The 25,011-nt window shown below is 43.7% G+C and overlaps 1 protein-coding gene and 1 long non-coding RNA gene across 2 annotated transcripts in view; one reads left to right on the forward strand and one right to left on the reverse strand.

Moving 5' to 3' along the window:
- The window catches only part of AFF3 (ALF transcription elongation factor 3), a 492,503-nt gene that overhangs the window by 276,351 nt on the left and 191,141 nt on the right, over positions 1-25,011 (forward strand). The gene's annotated exons all lie outside the window — the stretch shown is intronic.
- On the reverse strand, positions 2,105-10,877 carry LOC129151854 (uncharacterized). Its single transcript, XR_008558550.1, has 3 exons — positions 10,848-10,877; positions 3,962-4,119; positions 2,105-2,213 (listed from the first exon to the last, which is right to left on the reverse strand). It is a non-coding gene; the product is annotated as an uncharacterized LOC129151854 (long non-coding RNA).

Raw genomic sequence — 25,011 nt, forward strand, 5'->3', positions numbered from 1 at the left:
AGGGAGCTGGTTTTGTATGTGAAAATAAGTTACTGATACTGGGCATCATTTTCATATCTTGTTGCTAGGCAACATATACGAATGTGGTTATTGCAGCTGTGTCTACTTTCTTGTTTTTAAAAAGAGCCACTTCTTAATTCTGCAAAATTAGCCCTGTTATTGATTCTGTGGTCTTTCCTGAGTGTATTGATTGAGGTTCAGCCATTAGCTTGGGCAGGAGGGAGGAGGAGGAGACTGGCTGGCGTTTGTCAGGCGAACATACACATTCGTGTAATCATTAGTTCTCTTGCTCATCACACTTTGTTTCCACACAGAGACAGGTAGAATTCTGGAACCCTGGGATGTGATATTCAAACAACTAGCGTAAGATGCAGACAGAATCTGCTGATGAATTAGATGCAAAATTACACATGTTTTCTAGCATAAGCTTCCTGTCACCGTGGTCCTGAAACCCCAGAACATTTCTGTTTTCTTTTTCCTGACGTGTGACTCCTTGGTTTCTGCCTCTGTTCACTTTTCCTTGTTGCTGCCATTGCACTGCGTCAGCAGCTGTGCCCACAAAAGTCAGGGTGGGGTTTAGAGGAGGCCGGAAGTGTGAGGAAATGTGATTTCTAAATTCTCAAATTCCCATGCAGTGGAGCTCTTCTGGCCTCTCTTTAACCCTCTCTTCCCAGTTCCCAAGTCCCCCACGCACAGGCAGCTGCTCTTATTGTCTCCTCTCTGCCCTGTTGCTGAAGGAGGGGTTCCTGCCCTGGATTAGTGGGGATGGCTACACATGCCACACCTGACCTGGACGGACGTGATCCACACCTGTTTATTGCTCACATGTATTCCCAGCCTGGGGGGGGGCGGGGCGGGGGCATGCAAGGCCCCAGGGGCTGCACTCTGGACAGAGTGAACCAGCAGCACCGAGAGGGGGGCTGTGCAGGAATAAGAAGGTGTGGTGCCCGGTGCCCTCTGGCCCCCACAGTGCTGAGATTGGCTTGTTTGAAAAACTGCTGGCTGGCAGGGGAATACACCCACTGTTGGTAATAAGCAGAACTACGCCTGGTCCCCTTGATAAGGAGGCCTCGTCTCGGGGCAGAGCGGGTGGGGCCCTGTGGTGTGGTGAGGCCACGGGAGGCCTGGTTTCACCAGATGTCCAGCAGCACGTAAGAGTGAAACGTAATTGCAGGCCTCGCGCCACAGCAGCAGGTGATCAGGTTGGTTCTTCTGACTTCAGGGCAAAAAAAAAAGAAATGGAACCAAGGAGTGGAATTTGCGGTTTGGGGCTTTTATCAGGAAGACCTTTCTACCAGCTGAGATGTCAAAGGGGCTTTGGGGACGTGACAGTTCCCCATCTTAGGAAGAACAGAAACGGGGGTGTTGGTACAGATGCCTCATTCGTTTTGTGGCTAGTCCAACATCCTTCCAAGACCTGGGGTTCTGTGATCTGACAGACCAGGCAGCAGCCTTTATACCAGGCCATTTTCTCTCGCATCCCATGCTTGCTCCCATTCTACCCAGGACTCTCTCACGTCTGAGATGACAGCGGCTGATCCGATGATCCAAGTTGGCCTTTCTGGCTGACAGGATTCAGTTCGTGCACATGTTAACAGTGGCCTCTGTCAGTATGTGCTAAAGGATGCAAGGAATTGCCCTGGCGATGCCGGTCATGCCCACAGACAAAACAAGGACTGTTTGGGGGTTAGGCTACCATGCATGCCGCCCTTCTCAGTCCAGAAGCTTCAGCTGAGCTTGGAGCCCTTAAACATGCTTCGATAAACTCCGGAGACCACTATCAACTGCATGGTACATGGTAAAGCAGGAGGCCTGCACGCGCTGCCACGTTCCATTAGCATGTCTCTTTCTTCAGAAATGATGAAAATGATTGAAAAAGGTACGAAAAACACAGTCATATACCCTGTGCCACAGCTGATGGGACACCCCCGTAAGGATCCAGCATCCAGCCTGGAGTGCTGACTCACTGTCTGCCGGACAGTGTGCTGGGCCCAGCTGACCACCTGGCTTCCAAGAAAGACACATTGAGAAAGATGCCGTGAATTTTTATCCGGAAGGAGGGTGTGGGGGAGGCCAGGTGTCTGTAGGAGGAATGGGACTCCTGAGACGAGTGGCTCTCCTCTCCAGGTCTGGCACCCGGGCTGGTTCTCGGTTACTCGCTCTGTCACATGCAGTTCAGCTTGGATTATCCCCATCAGACCCGGAGAGGTCCCCTAGAAGAAACAAAGAAGGAGGGAGCTCCCTGGGGCAGTGCACTGAGCTTTGGGGTGCCCGTCCTCCTCCACTGTGGTCCTGGCACGCACTCCCATCCCTGGGCTGGGCACATGCACTGTTGTTTGCCGATGGGCCTGCCCTGTTTCTGACACTCATACTCCATGCAGACAGGGGCTGTGCCCTGCTCTCTGTTGCATCGTCCATGCCCAGCACCGTGTTGCATGTATACAAGGCAGGAGCTCAATGAGTGTTGACGGGAGTAATTAACAAGTGGATGTACGTGAACCCATTGCAGATGAATGCGCAAGATGGCCAGTGATGGAGCAGTCTGCGGAACGGGGCTGCCGGTCTGACAGACACAGACCTTCTCATGGCCAGTGCAATGCATAACATAAAGTCTTAGCCTGCAGTCTCCCACTCTCGTCACTTTCTCTGGCGATGTTCCTTCAGTGTGTGTGTGAGTGTGTGTGTGTGTGTGTGTGTGTGTGTGTGTGTGTGTGTGTGTGTGTGTGAGTGTGTGTGTGTGTGTGTGTGTGTGTGTGAGTGTGTGTGTGTGTGTGTGTGTGTGTGTGTGTGTGTAAGTGTGTGTGTGTGTGTATGTGTGTGTGTGTGTGTAGGACTCCTGTTTCCCACACTGAGTAGCTGCCCGCCCAGAACACATCCTGAAGCAGCAGCCCACAGCCCCACAGTTAGGAGGTGCTGGGGAGAAGTGTTACATTAATAAGTATGAACAAAGTATGGGCCTGAAGAGTAGTGATTTTCCTGCACAGAAACGAGTCAACTGTTGTGCTGATTTGGATCAGGAAAATCAATACTTGATTGCTGGTTTAGAATGAGGATTATTTCCTCAGGCTCCAAATTATGACATTATGTTTTTTAAAGTTTTCAAAAGGTATTACTGCTCCTCTTCTCTCCATGTCTTATTTATTGGCTCATGTGTCTCTCTGAACCACATAGGCCAGAGAACACATCTGCTTGCTGTTTCTATCCCCAGCATCTAGCATAGTTGACTTATCATGATTCCACTGACAAAATGCACATCATTTTTAAAAACTTTTATTCTTTAAGTTGAAATTAAATGAAATCAGGTAGATTTTCTTATTATGAAACTGATATTCAATCAACATTTAAAGTAACAGTATATCTTTGAGACTAAGTATAGACTTTCCGGGGCTCAGAAACAGATACATTGTTTCCTGGATTCACCAAGACACCAGCTGGGTAATGACTTTCATGCTAATAACCAGTCAATGACATGAAGGAACTTCTGCTGTGTCTATGGGAGGAGGTCAGGAATGCAGGCGGCCTCAGGGATACTTCATGAGCACTGCCTTTTTGTCTCTCTCCTGTATCCAGGAAGGTTTCTAATATTTTAATAAAATGAAAAAAATCATTGAAATGTTTGAAAGCACTCAAGACATCAAGTGAAATAATTGGTTACTGGTTACACATTGTTTTCAGTTGAAGTAATTTTTAGAAGGCCCAAATCATGAATTTCAGTAGTTGCCTCCTCGTTGCATGCATTATTCATTTAAAAAATAATTTCCATAAATTTTTAAACTTAGTAATTATATGTCTTAATTATGTAATTATACATTCTAATTATGCAGTTAAATTATATTACAGTAATTATGTCATTATATATTTGATACATAATACACATGTAAAAACCTGTGGAAACATATATTTAACAAAGGAAAATTTGAGGGAGATACTTATGGGAAGAGCCACAAGAGTATTGACTCACAGAAAAGAAAGGAAGTTGGCTAATTAATGACTTGAAATGAAGCAGGAACTCCTTGTCCTCGAAGTAGTCTTGCTGCAGCGCTGTGTTCACCATTTCTACTTCTGTAGCCAGAGGTAAAGGCGTGAAGAGCTGCGACGGGGGCGTAAGAATGAGAACTCCTGTAAGTAGACAGCAAGACAGGGACTTAGCTGGTGAAACTTCTTTAGCAGAGGAGGCTCCTCCATCTAGTTTCCTGAAGGAAAGAAGGACGGGTCGGTGCCTGTGGCAGGAACTTGCTACTCCTACTACACGAGTCTCCTGCTGAGGCAGCGGCTGCCTTACCGAGGGGCCCCCCTTTCCAATTAGTAGTGCCATTGGCTCAGGCTCACTCCTGTGACTGTGAGTAATCAATAAAGAAAAAAATAAAAACATATATAAATAAAATCTTATAAAAATAAATAAAATAATGCTTTAAAACATAAAAAAAAGGCCTGTGACAGTGAAGACCAGGTTACTGATACATGAGAAAACACCTCACAACACACTGGGATGAAGGCTAGAGAAGGAAGTTAACCTCTAAAATTACAAGAAGTTGACATACTTTGAATTTCTGAGAATTTTCTCAAAATTATTTAGCTGGTTTCAGTAACAGGTACACTGCTAGGAACTTGCAGAAAGGGTTATATGTATGAAATCTAAATTGGGTAGAATTGGGAGGAAATGGGAAGTAGCTTTGCATTTCTTCATGGGGAATAGTTGGCATGCAGTCAACTGCCCGTAATTGGAAAGGCAGCTTGATAGGTTTTCCCATGGGTGTATACCTGCGAGAACATCATCGTAATCAAGGCGAGCATATCCATCACCCCCAGAATGCGTCTCAGAACCCCTTGTCATTCATCCCTCCCACCCTTCTCCACATGCTCCCCCATCCTAGCCCGCCAGGGATCTGCTTTCTGTCATCGTAGCCGAGTTTGAGGTTTTTTTAGAGTTTTCTATAAATGGACTCATGTAGTATGTCCTCTTTCTTGTTTGGCTTCTTCCACTCTGCATAATTGAGGTTCATCCATGTTTTTGCTTGTAGGACTAGTTTATTCCTTTTCATTATTAAGCAATATGACATGGTATGGATATTCCAAAATTTGCTTATCCATTCATTTTCAAAGGACATTTGCTTTTCCATTTTTTGGCTACTACAAAGAAACATGTTCTAAACATTTGTGCACATGTTTGTTACATGTAAAAAGTCCGTGTGGAATTATGTTCTCTTTTCTCTGAAGTACACACCCAGTGGTAGATGTTTGGAGCTAATGATAGAAGTAGAATGTTTAACTTTTCAAAAAAAAGTGTCAAAGTATTCTCTAAGTGCTTACTCCCACCAGCAGTACATGAGAGTTTCAGTCCTTCTACCTTCTTGCTAACACGTGGTCATTTTATTTCTAAACATTTTAATGGTAATAGTATCATGTGGTTTTAGTTTGTGTTGCCTTAATGACTGATTATGTTGAGTATATGTTCATGTATTTAATTTCTATCCATATATCTCTTTGGTGGAGTATCCAAAACTTTGGCCCTTTTGGAGGTTTGGATTTTTATTATTGATTTTGGGGTTTTTAAAAATTATTTATACATATTTGATATATCAGTCTTTCATATACTTTGTAGATACGTGCTTTGCAAATATTTTATGTCCATATAGGGCTTGTCTCTACATTCCTTGGTAGCTTTCAAAGATGATAGTTTTTAAAAAATTAATTTCAGTGAAGTCCAGTTTATCATTTGTTTTCTGTATGGATTATATGTTTGGTGTCATGGCTATAAGATCTTTTCCTAATCCAAGGTCACAAAGATTTTTTTCCCTATTTTTTATTTATTTTTTTAATATATTTTTATTGATTTCAGAGAGGAAGGGAAAGGGAGAGAGAAATAGAAACATCATTGATCGGCTGCCTCCTGCATGCCCCTACTGGGGATCAAGCCCGACACCCAGGCATGTGCCCTTGACTGCAGTTGAACCTGGGACCCTTCAGTCCGCAGGATGATGCTCTATCCACTGAGCCAAACCAGCTAGGGCTTTTCCTATTTTGTAAAGTTTTACATTTGCATTTAAGATTCACTTTAAAGTATGGAGGGAAGTTCAGTTTTTGCACATAGATATCTAATTGTTCCAGCAACAACTGTTATAAATATTATGCTTTCTCAATTCAATTAGCTTTGCATTTTTATTGAAAACTAGAGGCCCGGTGCACGAAATTCGTGCATGGAGGGGGGACGTGTCCCTCAGCCCAGCCTTCACTCTCTCCAATCTGGGACCCCTAGAGGGATGTCCGGGATCGGGCCTAAACGGACATCCCTCTCACAATCCAAGACTGCTGGCTCCCAACTGATCACCTGCCTGCCTTCCTGTTTGCCCCTAACCGCTTCTGCCTGCCAGCCTGATCACTCCCTAACCACTCCACTGCCAGCCTGGTTGATGCCTAACTGCTCCCCAGCCAGCCTGTTTGCCCCCAACTTCCCTCCTCTGCCGGCCTGGTCACCCCTAACTGCCCTCCCCTGCAGGGTTGATCACCTCCAACTGCCCTCCCCTGCTGGCCATCTTGTGGTGGCCATCTTGTGTCCACATGGGGGCAGGATCTTTGACCACATGGGGGCAGGATCTTTGACCACATGGAGGCAGCTATATTGTGTGTTGCAGTGATGGTTAATCTGCATATTCCTCTTTTATTAGATAGGATAGAGGCCTGGTGCATGGGTGGGGGCTGACTGGTTTGCCCTGAAGGGTGGGGGTTCCCTTGGGGCGTGGGGAGGCCTGAGCGAGGGGCCTGTGGTGGTTTGCAGGCCGGCCACGCCCCCTGGCGACCCAAGAGGAGACCCTGGTATCTGGAATTTATTTACCTTCTACAATTGAAACTTTGTAGCCTGGAGCAAAGCCAAGCCTGCTGCTCGATTTCTGTTGGAGTTAATTCACCTTCTATAATTGAAACTTTGTAGCCTTGAGTGGAGGCTTAGGCCGGCAACAGGAGGCGCTGAAAGCTTGGCTTCTTTTGTTACCGCGGAAACCCAAGCCTCCCTCCCGCTCTCAGTGGCTGTAGCCATCTTGGTTGGGTTTATTTGCATATTTGCTCCTGATTGGCTGGTGGGCATGGCTTGGCTGGTGGGCATGGCTTAGGCGTAGCGAAGGTGCGGTCAATTTGCATATTATTCTATTATTAGGTAGGATAAGTTGTCCATATTTGTATGGTCTATTTCTGGGTTCTCTATTTTGTTCCTATCTATCAATCTTAACACCATTATTACACTCACTTGGTCACTATAGCTCTGTAATAAGGTTTTCTTTGAGGTGGTGTTAGTTCTCCAATTCTGTTCTTGTTTTTCAAACTTGTTTTGGTTGTTTTAACGCCTTCATATTTCCATGTGAATTTTAGAATCAGGTTGTCAATATTTACAAAATAAAATTTCCATTGGCTTTTTATTAGGATTGTATTGAATGAACCTACAGATAAATTTGGAGAGAATTGAAATCTTAACAATTTTGATTCTTCCAAACCATGAACACAGTCTATATCTCCATTTAATTAAATCTCTTTTAATTTCTCCCTGCAATGTTTTGAAGTTTTTAGTGTATAGGACTTGAACATCTTTTGTCAGATTTATCTCCAAGTCATATATTTATACTATTGTAGATGGGCTATATTGTATATATTGTGTTTTAATTTTAACTTCTATGTATTAGTTACTAGCATATAGGAAAACAATTGATCTTTGTTTATTGATCTTATATCCCCCAACATTGTGGCACTACCATTAATTTTAGTAGCTTTTTTTTATAGATTTCACTGATTTATCTACGTAGACCATCATGTCAGAGTATTGTTCAAGACTGCATTCCAGCTGATTTTCTTCCTAATTATTCTGTCAATCACTAAGGAAGGATTAGTAAAACCTGGTTATAATTATGGGTTTGTCTATTTCTTCTCATTGTTATATCAGAGTTTGCCTCAGACCTTTTGAAACTTTGTTCTTAGGTGCATAAGCATTTAGTTTGCAATATCATATTAATGGATTGGCTCCTTGAACATTAGACCAGTTTTAAACTGTAAGGTTTTGTAATAGTGTGATTGTAGGGCGCAATGGGTACTACAATAGGGTATTAAATATACATAGTTCACTGAGAAAATTGCAGATACTTTTTCAACTTTAAAACTCACCAAAATTTGGCAGATTTGCTTAAATCATAAACTATAGAGAATAAAATATGGAACATAAGATCTCTATACTGAGGTTTTTACATTTTAAAATTCTGAATTTCTAAATAGGTTTTAACTGTGGTAGAGAGCCTAAGAAGAAGAAGTAAGGTGATTTGGTATTCAGAGGATTTGGGGTTTCTGTAGCTTTGAATGTTGAAATAGAGACTATAGATATCTTCTAAATGATCTCTGTCACTCATCCTTTATCCCATTGTTCACAAATATTGCTCCTGGATTAATTTTTCTTAAACATATTTCTTGATTTTTGAACTCACTTCCTCATCAACCTAGTTTATAAGAGGATGCATTATGCAAACAAATAAATACAATACTATGAGGTGCCTGCCAAATGAGGTACAAATAACTATACAGATGTAGAGGAACATAATATTTCAACCACCTGAAGGGAAGAAGAAGAATTTACTTAGATAGACAATAGGAGAGGTGCCCCAAGCAAAAGAAAGAGCACTATAGCAATATTAAAGCTTAAGGAATAAAAATGGGAGGGAAATGAGGTGGGGGCAATGCAATGAGAGCCCAGAAGCTAAGCCTAGGTGATTGACAATGGGAGGTCCCAGTTTTCCTGTGATTACCCTGCTCTGTGCTGTTATCACAGTCCCCCTTCTGATTAGCGTTTTAGTACTTCAAAAATATCCCAACATACACAATAAATGTTAGAGTCAGCTTTGAAATATTTGAAACTAGAGAGTGACATCATCCGGTTTGTATTTTTGAATGATTACTCCGGTTCCTCTGATGAAGTAATTAATGGCTTAGGATTTATCCTTCTGCCACAAACAGAAAACGGCACAGAATAAGGGAAATACTGTTTTTAGGCATTTGGAAACAGTCAGTACAGAATTGTGGCCCTATAAGAAGGAAAACAAACTAGGTGACCACTGCAGTTCCTTGGATTTACCCTCAGAGGAGCTTCCAGACTGCAGTGCAGACAGGCAGCTCCCAGCGGGACCTAGAAGCCTCCCTGGGACGAGGGGCAGGAGAACTCGGCTCAGAGGGGCCTAGAGAGCTGGAATTTGCGAGGCAGAATACAAAAATGGAGGCACTCCGAGAAAGTTCTAGAAATCTGCACAGGGAGTCCCTTGAGTCTTCTCTGAGTACCAGTCCTTGCATACATAATGTGAAACTCCACAGGCCACGCAAATAAAAATTTCCAAGGAGCTATAAACTGAACAATTCCCAGAGCTCATGTAGGGCAGAGGTGCATGTGAGTTCTCACAGCTGTCATGGAGAAATTTCACCTAAAAAAGCAGAACATTAAGTAGAGACACGCCTTAGTAAGAAGTCTGAAATGCCCCCAGAGTAAAGGCTACTTTGTACCCACCCTAACACACTTGAAATTTAAGCCTTATAAAGTTAAACATGGTCCACAGGTAACACATTTCATTTATCTTGGAAGAAAGGAAAAAGTTGAAACAATTACCAATGCACACCTGTTAGAATGGCTGTTATCAAGAAGACAAGAAATAACAAATGTTGGCAAGGATGTGGCGAAAAGGGAATACTCGTGCACTGTTGGTGGAAATGTATATTGGTGCAGTTACTATGAAAAGCAGTTTAAACATTTCTTAAAAAATTAAGAATACGACTACCATATGATCCATTAATTATATTTCTAGTTTTTTATATGAAGAAGACAAAAACTCTAATTTTAAAAAGTGTATGCACCCTCATATTTACTGCAGCATTATTTACAATAGCCAAGATTTATAAACAACCTAAATGTCCATTGATGGTTGAACAGATAAAGAATATGTGATATATATACATACATATATATATGTGTGTGTGTGTTTGTGTGTGTGTGTGTGTGTGTGTGTGTGTGTGGTGATACGTGTATATATGTGACTTATTATTCAGTCTTAAAAAAAGAATAAAATCTTGACCTCGGTGACAATAGGGATGGATCTTGAGGGTATTATGCTAAGTGAAAAGTCAGACAGAGAAAGACAAGTACCTTATGACCTCATTTATACATAGAGTCTAAAAACAAAACTGAGAGGAGAAGTTGGAGTGGGCAAAACGGATTGCAGGGAGTAAAAAGATACAAACTTTGGTTATAAATTTTGGTTATAAAATAATTAAGTTATGGGGATATAATGAATAGCATGGTGACTATAAGTAATATTATATTGCATATTTGAAAGTTGTTAAGAAAATAAATCTTAAGAGTTCTCATCACACCCCAAAAAAAATGTAACTATATATGGTGACAGATGTTAACTAGACTTCTTGTGGTGATTATTTTGCAATATATACAAATATTGAAGCATTATGTTTTACACCTGAAACTAATAAAATGTATGTCAATTACACTTCAATAAAAACTGTTTTACAAAAAAATTACCAATGTAACATTTGTAATGTTAAGCATACAATCCAAAATTATTTTACATACAAAGAAGCAGCAAAATGGGACCCATAATAAATGGAAAATTGGTCAATAAAAACATTCCTGGAAATTAAAGACATTATGGAATTATCAGTAAGGCTTTATGGCAGCTAATATAAATGGTCTTGAAGATTTAAAGGAAAATATGAACTTAACGAGAGAAATTGAAGAGCTGAAAATACATTGTTTGAAATTTAATATTCACTGGACAGACTTAACAGTAAATAAAAATCAATGAATCTGAAAACATTACCATAGAAACTTTCCAAAATGAAGCCTAGGGTGAAGGAAAGATTGGGCGGAAAAACAGAACCTCAAGTGGTTGGTGTCACAATATCTAGGTATTTGTCATAATGTGCACGTGGCATCCCAGAAGGAGAGGAGAAAAAGAGGCGGAAAAAAATAATGGCCAAAAGTCTTCCATATTTAGTGAAAACTACAAACCTACAGATCCAGGTAGTTCAACAAGTTCCAAGTTGGATAAGTACAAAGAACATTACATCAGAGCAGATGATACTTAAAAAGCTAAAAATGAGTAAGAAAGAAAAATTTTAAATAGCTGGGGAAAAATAAAAACTATACACAGGGGAACAAACAAAAACATGACAACCACCTCATTCTGAGAAACAATATAAACAACACAATGGGTTGGAATCTTTAAAATGTTGAAAGAAAAAATCTGTGAATGTAGAAATCAATATTCATTGAAAATATCTTTCATAAATGAAAGCCAAGAGGAATGGCTTTAATAAATAAATAAGAGGTGGGAGAATTCTTTGCCAACAAAGTGGACTAAAGAAATATTAAAGAAAGTTCTTCAGGCTTAAGAAAAATAATGCCAGATGTTAACTTGGAGCTAGCTATGAGAATGAAGAGTTCTAGGAATGGTAAATATATTAGTGAATATAAATATTTTTCTAATTTAATTTGATTTTAAAGATAACTGGCAATCTAAAACAAAATGATAACAATTTATGGAAATGTTTATAATATATGTAAAAGTAGAATGACAAACAATAGTACAAAGGACTGGAGAGAGAAAATAAAGATTACTGTTGTAAAGCTCTTACATTAGAAGTAGAATGACATATTACTATATGGCATATTATGACCATGCATATTTTTAATATATATTTTTATTGATTTCAGAGAGGAAATGAGAGGGAGAAAGAGGCAGAAACATCATTGATGAGAGAAAATCATTGATTGTCTGCTTCCTGCACGCCCCACACTGGGGATCGAGCCCATTACCGACCATGCACTTCCTGGTTCATAGATCAACACTCAACCACTGAGCCACACTGGCCAGGCAGTAATGCATATTTTAAATGGAAGAGCAGCTACTTAAAAATTAAATAGAGATATAGCAAACAAGCCAAAAATAGGGAAAATTCCAAAAAAGAATCAATTAATACAAAAGAAGGCAGGAAAAGAGAAAAAAAGACAAAAACAGAAGAATAGACTATGCACATTAAAAACAACTATCAAGATGATAGACTTAAACCAAAGCCTAATGAAATATACACTTAACATTAAATTAATGTCACTTCATAATTACATTAAATGCAGTGGCCTAAACATAGATTAAAAGACCAAGATTGTTAGAGTAAAGATAACAAAAGCAGTAATCAACTATATGTTGTCTACTATACTTTAAATATAGAGATAGGCAAAGTGAAAGAATGGACAATATATGCAGATATTAATCTAAAGAATGATAAAGGGCTATATTTATATCAGCCAAAGTAGAATACAGGATAAATACAGTTTTGCCAGGGATATAGTGGTATGTTTTCAAGTGATAAAAATTGTATAGCAAGTCATCAAAAGTGTATAACAACCTTATATGTATATACATTTAATAAAATAGCTTTGCATTGTATGAAGCAAAAACTGGTAGAATTGCCAGGTAAAACTGACAGATTCATAATTTCAGTTGGAAATTTCAACATTCAATATTCTTATTATTTGATAGAACATGTAGAAAATTAGTAGTATCATAGAAGACTTTAAAATATTAACAACCAACTTGACTTAATTGACACTGTGCCCAGTAGTACTACACCCAATAATTTATTAGTTAATCTTACAGAATACTATACCCAGCAGTTCTGGACCCAGTATTCTTTATCAATGCACATGGGGCATTTGGTAAAATAGACCATATAGTAGTCTATAAAACAAATCTCAATAAATTTAGAAGCATTGAAAAGTATAGTTTGTTCTCCCATCTAAGACAAAATTAATTTAGAAATCAAAACCAAAAGATATCTGGAAAATTCCCAATATTAGAATATTAAGCAGCACATTTCTAGATAACCCATGGATTAAAGAAAAAAATCAAAAGAGAAATTAGAATGTATGTTAAATCTAATGAGATGTAGCAGATAAAAATCTGAGGGATTCAGCTAGAGCAGCATTAGAGGAAATTGTACAGCTTTCATAGTTTATATTAGAAAATAAGGTTGAAAAGCAAGTATGTAAGTTTTCACCTTAAGAATTTAAAGTATAAAGAGCAAATTAAGCCCTAAGGAAGTAAAAGGAATTAATAAACATAAGAGGAGAATTTATTTAAAGAAAACAGGAACAAAGAGCAGAGAAAATTTTATTAAATCTAAAGCTGATATATTGAAAATGTCCATAAAATTAAAATCTTCTAAGTGAGCTAATAAGAAAAAAGAGCAAACACAAATTATCACTATCAGCAGTGAAAGAGGGGACATTACGACAGATCTTACAGATATTAAAAATAATAAGGGGCTATTATGATCCACTTTATGCTAATAGATTCAACAATTCAGATAAAAATTGCCAAATCAGATACCAGAAAAAATAGATATCTGCATAGTTCTATCTGTGTTAAAGAAATTGAGTTTGTAATTCCCCAAAGAAAACTCCAGGCTTTACTCATAAATGTTACCAAGAGTTAAGGAAGAAAGAATACTAATAATTGACAGATTTTTTCAGAAAACAAAGAGTAGGAAATACTTCCCAAATACTTATTTGAAGGTACCATTGGCCTGACAAGAGAACCAGACTAAGAAAACTATAGACTAGCACCTTTCATTTGTATAGACTCAAAAAGCCTTCATGAAATTATAGCAACTCAAATCCAGACATATATGAAGAAGGTCATACCATGACCAAGTAAGTTATCCCAAGCATGCAGGAAAAGTTTAACGTACAAAAATTAATCAATTTAATGTTTCATATTAACTGATAAAGGAGAAAACCGTATTATTTCAATTGAAGCATAGGACAAAATTGAATATATAAATTAACTCAGCAAACTAGGGACATGAGAGAACTACAGCTTTTTAAAAGGCAACCTCAAAAAGCCTGTCTATCCTATCTAATAATAGAGTAACATGTAAATTACCATCACTCCGCTACGCCCACTATTGGGCGGCGGGAGGCTGGGGGCGGGACTCGGGGTGGCCTATCCGGCCATTGAGAGGCATGGATCCACTGCCACTGAGGGGAGCTACCCTGCTGTTGAGAGGCACAGGGGGCAGGACTCCCACCCCCTGTGCCTCTCAAGGGCCAGATCCGCGGCCACTGAGGGGGCCTGCCGCGGACACCCCGCTGCGCCTCTCAACGGCAGGGTAGCCAGGTGTCCACGGCAGCCCCCCTCAGCAGCCATTGAGAGGCGCAGGGTAACCCCCCTCAGCGGCTGCGGACATCAAAAGCGTGGGAGCTGGGTGCCTGTCTGCTCCGGCACCAGGCCTTTCAGAAGCCTCCGCCGATCCAGAGGCTTCTGAAAGGCCTGGTGCACCAGTGGACAGGCACCCAGCTCCACCGCGAAAAGCGAAAGCATGTAGGGGACCCTGCACGTGCATGACTCAATCAGGCACTGGGCCTCTAGTCAATATATATAAAAAGCCAGAGACCATAACGCTGTCACAACCATAACAACCTAATGACCGGTTGCTATGACACCCACTGCGGCCCGTGAATCAGCCTGATCCTGGCTGGATCGCCCCCAACACCCAGATAAGGGCAGGGCCAGCCGGCCAACAGCCTTGGCTGGCAGAAATTTGGGGTCCGGGGACCTTGGAGTTGCTCAGTCTCAGTCTCGGGCAGCTGCGCAGGCAAAGCTCTCCTTTGGCAGAAGTGGCCCCGGGATCAGGGCGCTGGAGTCGGGGATGGGATGCGGAGGGTTTCCCGGTGGTGGCCACAGCAGTCCCCGCGGGCTGTGCACAGCACCTGGGCATCTGGCCCCAGTCGGAACAGCGGCAGGAATAGGGGCCGCAGGGCGCAGGGGGCAGTAGCACACAGGAGCCAGGAAGTGTGAGGCCCGACGTGTGCCAGAAGGTGCGAGGCCTGACGTGGGCTCTTAACCCTGCCTGCTGGGCCCAGCAGCACTAGCAGGTGGGCCGTGATGTGCAGCAAGGCGCTGGGCCGCAGACGGGAGGGGAAGCCAGCCAGGAGGGCAAGGCCCTGCACCACACAGAGCCCCGAGCCCCGAGCGGCATGGGCTGGGCCAGAGCTGGAAACCCAGGTGGGGTGCACAGGGCTGCAGCCTCGCACCTTTTCAGCTTTAGCCTTGGAATTCAGAGGTCAGCCCCACTTCAAGAGAGAGGACGTGGCGGAAAGTGGCAAGGCCACAGGAGGGATGGGAAATGTTGTGGCCATCTTCGGAAAACACAGCTGCCACGGTCTTCAGTAACTATGAACAGATAATCTTTGGTCTCGATTCTAAAGAAGAGGAAGCTGAGACTCAAAGAAGGGAGCCTTCCGCAACACCTCACCCACTTCTCAGCCCTGACCCTGTGCAGCATTGTTTTCGTTGAAAGTAGAGGATCCAAAATGTTTTTAGATCTTTGCTATTTTAGGCAGGAAAGAATTTAGCACAGGGAATTGGTGCTTGGGAAATCATCAGAAAGCTGTAGGAGTGAGTATTAGGCTGAGCCCCCAGGAAAGACTCCCTGGCCAGTGGGAGGAGCTGCCCCCTCAGCCACAACTGAATTCTAGGACACTCTGGCACAGCTGTGACCTGGGAATCAGGAAACTGCTGCCCCCGCAAGTGCCCTCCAGCTCCCACAAAACAGGTCGCTGGGCACTGCCTCTGCCACAGCTGCCTGTGCACAGCCTGGATTCCGCTGCAGAAACCCCCACATCTCTGCAAACATGATCACCAGCAGCAAACAGCCCAAAATGCAGGAAGATGCCTCTGCCACACTTCTGCCTTCAAAATATTGTGCAAGCACATCCAATCAGCAGAAACTAATTCTTATCCAGAAACCTAGCTGCAAAGGAGTTTGGGCAATTTCAGACTATCATCTAGGAGTCAGATCTTGCCAATGTACTCATGTGCCTGATGTTGATAAAAATGGGGGCCTGGATAGTGGAGTTCAGTGGTTGAGCATCAATCTATGAACCAGGAGGTCATGACATGATTCCTGGTCAAATTTCGGGCTTGATCCACAGTAGGGGCGTGCAGGAGGCAGCTGATCAATGATTCTCATCATTGATGTTTCTATCTCTCTCTTTCTCCCTTCCTCTGAAATCAATAAATATTTTTAATGGGGTCACGCGTTATAACAAGTTTTTCACTTCATAGATCACTAATGTCTTTCCTGTTAAAACCATACTTAGAGAACAGTATTTATTTATCATTCATTTTAATTGATCTCAGAAAGAAGAAGAAGAGAGAGAGAGAAACATTGTTCCATTGTTTCCTGCACTCACTGGACTGGGTATTGAATCTGCAACCTGGGCATGTGCCCTGACTGGCAATCGATCCACCACTTCCTGGTGTATGGCACAATGCTATGCTGGTACCCTGACCCCAAATTCCAGCCTCGAGAACTGTGAGAAAAATACATTTCTGTTGTTTAAGCCATACAAATTTATGATATTTTGTTATGGCTGTCTGAGCTGACTATACTAATAAAAGGGTAATATGCTAATTAGACCAGGTCAACCGGACATCTTTTGGTCACCTGGACAAAGCCACAGTGGCAGGGGCTGAGGCAGAGGCGGTTAGGAGCAATCAGGCCAGCAGGGAAGCAGTTAGGGGTGATCAGGCAGGCAGGCAGGTGAGCAGTTAGGAGCCAGCGGACCCAGATTGCAAGAAGGATGTCTGCGGGATTGGGCCTAAACCGGCAGTCAGACATCCCCTGAGGGGTCCCGGATTGGAGAGGGTCAGGCTGGGCTGAGAGACAGCCCCACCCCCCGTGCACGAATTTTGTGCACTGGGCCTCTAGTATATATAAAAGCCTAAGCAAACGGCCAACTGGCTGGTAGCTATGACACTCACTGACCACCAGGGGGCAGACACTCAATGCAGGAGCAGAAACCACAGGCATGGAAACATGAAACAGACTGATGAATCTCAGCGGGGAGAGGGGGAAGGGCAGAAAGAGATTAATCAAAGATCTTATATGCATACTAGAGGCCCAGTGCATGGATTCGTGCACCAGAGGGGTCCCTCAGCCTGGCCTGTGCCCTCTCGCAATTTGGGACCCCTTGGGGGATGTTAGAGAGCCCAGTTTCGGCCCAATCCCTGCAGGCCAGGCTGAGGGACCCCACCAGTGCATGAATCCATGCACTGGGCGGTTTCAGCCCGATCCCTGCAGGCCAGGCTGAGGGATTCCACTTGTGCACAAATCCATGCACTAGGCCTCTAGTAGTAACAATATAGTTAGTGATAAAGGAACAAATGCTTTCCTCCTAAGTTAATCAATAAGGCAAGGATATACTCTTTTGCCAATTTTTATTCACAAGTAATGACCAACATAAAAATGAAGTAAAATAGTTCATTCAAACAGCATCAAAATTTTGTGTAAAGTACTTACTGATAAATTTAGCAAACTGCATGCAAGAATTATACTTCAAAACTATAGAAAATTATTAAGGGAAATTAGAGAAAACCTAAATAAATGGAGAGCTAAAGTGTGTTTCTTAGGGAAGCAGACACTGACACAGACAGAAATGCAAGTATAATGAATTCTATAAAAGACCCATATATACCGTAAGTTCCCATTGTTTACAGTAGTTATCCTATATAATAAAAGGCTAATATGCAAATCGACCAAACGGCTGAAAGATCATGCCCTCCCACAGGGGGAGCTCCGCTCAGCCAGAAGCCAGGCTTATGGCGAGCGGGCCTAAGCTGTCAGTCGGACATCCCCTGAGGGCTCCTGGACTGCAAGAGGGTGCAGGCTGGGCTGTGGGAACACCCCACACACACACACACACTGCAAGTGCACGAATTTCGTGCACTGGGCCTCAGGTGTTCTATAAAGTGCCATGAATGCTGAATTCACAAATACCAAACCTAAGGAAAATAGAGTGTTAGGTTCCTACAAGCCTGTCTGGTCACAATGTTTTCATCAGCCCCATCAATACACAAGTTTGTTTTATGTGTCTTTCTGTTTAAAGAGACCTTATTTAATATGAATTGCTGGTTCATTAACATTGAACTGATGGCCAACACTAACTCAGGCCTGAGTGAAACTCACCAAACCCACAGGTTTTCTCTGTCACATGCATTACGGCTTCCTTGCACTTCGGAGCAGTAGAAGCACTGCAGCACTGCACGTGGGGACATTGTCAACAGGGAAATCAACAAACCCCACAAAAATGAAAAGAAAAAATGCCGTTGAATATATCAGAGAACGACCCTTGTTTATAGTATGAGAGCTGAGAGGAGGCACAGTATCACCTTGTTGGGCCTCAGCTGGGAACGTGCACATTGACCATTTAAATTGTTTCCGTTCTGGCCACGTCCGTGAATGACCACTGCGATACTGTGATTTATAATAAGAAATATATATTTGGTCTTCCTCCCTCTTTCATGTACAAAAGCTCCTAAACCCCTTGGAATTTCCCAGGTGATAGAGAGAGAAAGGTTTCTTTTGTTACTAATAGATAGCACACCTCTTTCAACCACACCTGAGTTTATGTTAATGATGTGAGTTTTGGAAATGCCCTGGATAACTTAAGGCTGGAGGCTAGTTGCCAGGAGAACCAACCATGGAAGTAGAGGGTTGGAATTTTCAGCCCTACCCCCTCACCTCCAGGGAGCAGAGAGGAGGTTACCGGTTGAATTCATCTCCAATGGCCAAGGATATAATCAGTCATGCCTCGGTATGAAGGCTTCAGAAAAATCCAGAAGGCTGGTGCTCCCGGTTGGTTAACAGGAACTCATTCATGAGCCGAGAGAGTGGTACACCCCAAACTCCAAACTCCATGGGGACAGAAGCTCCTGTGTTCAAGATCTTCTGGACCTCACCCTATGTACCTCCTCATCTGACTATTAATTCCTACCCGTTCACTTGTGGCTGCCCATTCATGGACATTTATATTGAGTAAAATCTTGGGAGTACAATTGCTGGGTTATATGCTGATCAGGGTTTCTCAGCCTTGGCACTATTGGTATTTGGGGCCAGATATTCTTGTTTGTGGGAGGCTGACCTGTGCATTGTTGGATGGTTAGCAGGTACTACTAGATGCCAGTAGTACCCCCTCAGTTGTGATTGCCAACAATTTCTCCAGATATCACCCCGGGTTGAAAACCACTATAGAATTCATTAGCCGCTTAGTGGAGATTGATAATAATATCGTAAAAGCAAACAGTGCTCAATAAAGGAAATGTTTTATGTTCACATGCATGAATGTGTCTTAAGAGTTTCTTTACCAGAGAGAAGCAAATCTTAGCTCTTTCATTCATTCATGCAAGGTTCTATTTAGTGCATTTCATTCAAAAACCCCAAAGCATTAGGCCTATTGTGTCTAGATGCCGGAAAGCATATGATAGTTTTATTAATAAATTTTTAGTTGTTTTGTGTGGGTGCTACTGTTGGATACTATAGTTACCGTATTTACCTGGTTGTTAGTCATGTTTTGAGAAGTTCTTACGGAACTTCATTTGCGAAATAGGCTTTTGAAGCAGTTCAGGACTCTAATGTCGCTGTCACACTCCTCCTCTTATCTGTGCTGCTGTTTACGCGTTTTTGGAAAAGAAGCATGAGCTTGCAGTATTTTCTAAAGCAGGTTGCTAAATGCTTGAGTCGTCATTTTTTGGAAGAATTTATCGCAGGCGAGAGCGATTCACATAGGAACGTGTGTATTTTCTGATGAGCAATCACTATTTTTGCAGAAGCTGCCACCGGGAATCTAATTTTAGGTGTCACCAGCGTCCATGCATGTGTAATTTTGACTGGATCTACATCCCTCTCATTGTTGAAATTCGTTGAGTGATTCTGTAATTTGCTTTAAAAATGCAAAGAAGATCATTTTGTAGCTATATTTTCATTTGCAGAGCTTGTGCTTCTGCCACTGATGTTTATTTCTCCTGACAAGACTTTGAAAGTGAGGGAAGGACTCCGCACTGTGACTCCCCCTGGAGGCGGCCCGGATCCTTGGGCAGCCTCCTGCGTGGCCGTCCTCAGTGCGGACCCTCAGCGTTTCCAGGAAGAAAGTCTGTGCTGTGCTGGGCCCAGCAGAGCAAGGCCGCCTCCCGCTGCCTGTGAGCCCACCTGGCACCCAGAGGAGCCTGACCAGGAGCCTGGGAAGGGCAGCCGAGGAGTCACTCTGGTCACATTTTCACGATCCCTGGGTCTCTAGAAAAGACAGTACCAGTGGCCCGAGTCCTGAACAATTATGAGAAGTGTCAGACCAACTCAGGGAGGCAGTTTGCAGAGGAGAGAGCAGACTCCGAGGTGGGCCAGCCCGGGATCACAGAGCTGGTGTGTAACTGAGCAAACGCAGGCCAGAGTGAAACCCAGGATTTTTTTCCTGCTCTGCCGAAACTCTGTCTGTCCAAACTTGAAACCCAGCCTAGTGGTCTTTAATCAGAAATGCTTAGACTTTCAGACCAGTAGCCCCCAATCAGCTCTCTGGACACCCATCCCGGTCACATTTTGAGAATTGGTTAAGTTATGTGTTTCCAGAACAGAAACAGATGACCTCGTGGCAAAGAGTGAGGGGCAGGCAGGCGCTGGTGCGGGAAGCAGGTTGCCTCAAAGCCCCAAGAACCAGAGCCGACCCAGGCGGCTTTCCTCGAAAGGAAGCACCCGCTCCGCGTTGCCCCGGTGCCGGGACTGAGGCTGCAACGTGGGCTTGCAGAGAAGGCAGCCTCCAGAGAAACCTGGGTCATGACTTTTGCTTGTTTGCTACCCTCTGTGCCTCCGCCTGGCACTCCCTGGCCTCTGACTTAAGGGATTGCGTTTGCGGGCAGTTTGCTAATTACGACGGCACGAGGCACTTGTGGCTTAACGGTCCGAGTGAGTGGGCGGGAGCCAGCGCACAGCCGTGGCCTCCCGTTGCCATCTGTGATTTAGAGCAAAATCTTTGCGAGAAGTATAACTGCCTGAATTACTGCTCTTTTATATGTTTTTAAATGAGAATGTAAAGGCCAAGGGCATTTTTTTCCATTTAGTACTATTAAATCCGTCGTTAAATCTCTCACTGAACACTGGCTGATTTTAATGATGCCCTCAAGTCCGATCCTGGTGCTTGACTGTGTTAATATTGTTGTATATATAGATAGATAGATACAATAAATAAAGCTTAGCTAAGATGCTACAAGGAGCATGGCTGTGTGTATCAATAAAAATAGTCGTGCTAATGAGACCGAGTGTCAGGAGCAGGTGCTGTGGTGGGGATCCCGCCACCGGATCCAGAGGTGCAGGGCAGGCCCCACGGCAGAGTCTGTCCCCAGCAGGCCCAGTGCTGTGAGTGTGCCACAGCAAGCTGAGGTGAAAGGATGAACCTGAAGTGATCTTTATATTTTTCCTGTCTTACTGTTCAGCACTGCGGCATCCAACCACAGTGCTCTCCAGTGTCAGCTCTGTGGACTGGCCCTCGCGCCCTGACTTCGGGGCAGAGCCCAGGATGCTTACCTGCCTGATAACTTACACTGCTGAGTGACACCCACGCCTTTACCGTACGGGACCAAGAAACAGGATGTGGGAAACCCTGCTTTTGCTAGTACTTTGTAAACGTGTCATTTTGAAGGCAAAATATTATTTTTATCTGAACAGCCAATATTCTATCCTTCACTTTTTGACCACTTTAGTCCTAATTTCAATAGCCACAACTAATACTTGGGACATTCAAGGAGCTGGTGTGTTGATCGTGGCTCTAATGCTGTCTCGTTGGGGCTACCACTGGCCCCAGGAGTCGGGTGCTATGATCAGTCCGTTTCAGATGAGGAGCTGAACTGAGAGGCTTAGTCCCTTTCCCGAGGGCACGGAGCAGAGCGACAGACCCACACCCTCTGCGCCTCCTGCTGCCCTGTAGACCCGCCAGGCGCGAGCTGGGGCCAAGTCCCCACAGTAGCCCCCGAGCAGGAGTGTGTGAGATGGACGGCAGGGAATAGGTAGGTATCGCACCAGGTGAGCTCAAGTCCTAACTCCAGGAATAAAAGTGTGTGCTGACTCCAACTCCCAGAATTTCCTGAGTGACAGAAATAGTGCAAGTTTTCTGGAGTCCTGCACACTTCCACAGATTCCGTGGGAGACGGGACAGCACTGAAATCTTTCCTCTGCAGCATTTTTTAGGAATTTTTAAGTGCCTTCTAGAAACCTGGTGACATAAGATGTCTCCTTGTATTGCCCTTACAGAGCTTCTGGTAAGATTCCGTTGTAAAGGGGGAAAAGGAAGCAGGAGAGAGGAACATTTTATTCTTTCTAGGCCAGTCTCCTCATAGGTAGTAGCTGTAACCTTTACAGGTAATCGTTGGAGACTCGGGGATAATTTTGGGACCAGCGCCGTCCGGTAGGTGGAACCCACGTTGGTGCTATTATTTTAGATTTAGAAATGGCCACTTAATGTCGGCGTGGCACGAAGGTCGTGAAATATAACTTCATTTCTTATAGACTCCATTGCTGTAATTCCCTTCTCTCCACTCACCCTTTTTGCTATAGAGGTCTGCGTAGATTTAGAACTTGGAGTGGCTTAGCCAGATTTTTCATAGAAACAGACAAACCAGTTCAGGCTGATACAGTGACTCTGACTCATTCTGCTGCTTCTTGTCACCTCGGTGTGCTCTGGGCCACCAGGACACTAGCAGGGCTCTGACGAGGACAAAGAGACTAAAATCTCCGAGGTCCCCGCTTCACTCTGTGCATAAACACCACACCAGGTGCAAACAGGGCAAGAAACTGCAGGCAGGTTCCCTCAGTTGACATTTCAGAGCTAAAGTTAAGGGATGAAGAGACACACAAAAGAATCAAGAAGAGATTTGCAAAGAGGAAAACTAATGCAACCTCCTTATCAGCTCATTATGAATTTTTAAACTCTAATAACTCAGGATGTGCTCATGACAGAAATAGTCTCTAAAGGTAATTGAAAGGGTATGGACTAAACTTTAAGGCAGTACAATTGCATTTGGTATATTCTTCCTTTGGAACCTGAAATTAAAAATGGCTAAAAGCGTTGAGTTCACGTTATCCAATAAAAGAAAATGGCTCTCGTGTTCAGTGCCATATGGAGTTGTTCCCCACATGCTGACAGGGAGCATTTTAAATCTGCAGGAAGACTCTGTCTCCTGCACAAAGCTTTGCACGGCTTCGGGACCACACTAGCGTGCGACGTGCACTAATAGTTTCCTGAATGTGCAGTTTTGTTTGCCAGCCCAGTGGCCTTTGGGCGCTCTTTGCCCAGGTCTGCTTTCGGCCCCTGTAGGGATGTAAGTCCCAGGCCTGTGTCTGTCACCTCTGTGGGGTGCGCCGTGGGCCTTTTGTGGGACCCCTTGCATCCTAAGATCTAGAGCCTGCAGAGGTTTGACAGGGTATGACTGCACTGAGACATACACCCTGAGAACCCAAGGAGTCCCCTGGACCACCCACGAGGGTGCTGGGGACGGCAGGCTGTTTCCTGGCAGGGACGTGTTCAAGATGACAGTGCTGAGAACTCGGGGCTTTGTGGGCCTGTTCTGATCTACAGATACCACCTCCAGGTTCTCTGGCCTGGACCAGACTCCCCTGCTGATCATTCAGGCCAGAGCAGCCAGTTGGGTAAATCCCTGCTTCTCAGAGAGGATGCAGTGAAGTCCCCTTGAGTGCTCTCTTTGAGTGTTGCTAGGGAATGCCTCGGTGCACCTCAAAAGTCAACTTTCGATCAGAGTTTTGCAACTTGCAAGGGTACGTGCAGTTGATGACTGTGGTGGACGACGCGCAGTCTGTGCTTCGCACGCCGCAGGTGCTCAAACGAGAAGGTTGATTCACTGCTCTGGCCAAACACGGAAGAACTTGGACCCCTTTGCCTGTCCATCAGGGCCTGTCTTCTACAGCCAGAGCAAGAAGAGGTTAGAAGATTGACTGGTTTTATATCTTCAGGGTGGTCTCTTGACCATTCTATCCTCTTCTAGAAGTTTCTACAAATGACAGCCTCCACATCACAAACCGTGCCTGGATTCTAGAAAGACAGTCGGGCTAAAGGATTTGCGACAGGCAGTTTGAACAAGGAGGCTGTTTGGTTGGGAAAGGAACGCATTTGTCAGTGACCAAGCTTGACCTAGTGCCTAGGACAGTGTGAGCTTGCAGTGGGTCCTCGTCTGTTGTGTAACCCTCTGCTGTCTGGTGGTGTCTTCCGTCAGTACACATCAAGCGCCCTCCCGGGAGACCTGAGTCAGGCGCCCTGAGATAGGGTGCTTTGCTCACACTTCAGGGCCTCAGTGGCTCCTGGACAAAACTGCAGAGGTTACATGTACACCCCCTTTTGCACTGTCTACCCAGAGTCCCTGGCACTGGCGACACGCAAACCCCCTCAGAGTACACAGACTCCAGGAAGCATGGGGTCTGAGACCGCTTTTCAGAACTTCTACAGATGGAGGGAATTTCAATCCCTCGAGTTTAGAGGAGGATATTAAGGAATATTGAGGGCGAGGGGTTGGCAATGCGTGGTAGTCATCAAACTTTGAGATAGAGCAAAGCTTTATTGCCATTTTGAAGTTGGACAAATAGTCAAGTTTTCTCATTTAAATCTCTGCACAGTGTCTGTTTTTCTTCTGTGAAGGGATGTATTTTATCCAACAGTGTTTTTTGCAAAATAGATACCAAGAGACCAGGAGGCCACCTGGACTCAAGTTACAGCCAATGACCTTGTACCATCCAGGCTCTCTCAAACTCTAAGACCTTATCTAAACAGCTTAAGCAAATAGATCCTCTACGCATTCACAGACCAAAATAATCATTTGTGTCTTTTTTGGTTCTGGACATCAAATTGTCATTAGCCTAAAATATTTCCAGTCTTGTTAGGGGGCTTTAGAACACTCATTTTACCTTTAGAAGTCTTGTCTCAGAATTCGCCAGGAGTGGTGTGTGTGCGTGCGGCTAGGAGTACTACTATGTGTCCACAAACTGAACTAACAGTTTGAATGACCAAATATCAGGTGAGGCCTGAGCCTAGATGTTACATTAAAACCAAGGTTCGGAAGGAATTGAACAAGTGCTTCTCAAGCCAGA

The sequence above is a fragment of the Eptesicus fuscus genome, chromosome 16 (assembly GCF_027574615.1).
Source record: "Eptesicus fuscus isolate TK198812 chromosome 16, DD_ASM_mEF_20220401, whole genome shotgun sequence".
Taxonomy (NCBI): domain Eukaryota; kingdom Metazoa; phylum Chordata; class Mammalia; order Chiroptera; family Vespertilionidae; genus Eptesicus; species Eptesicus fuscus.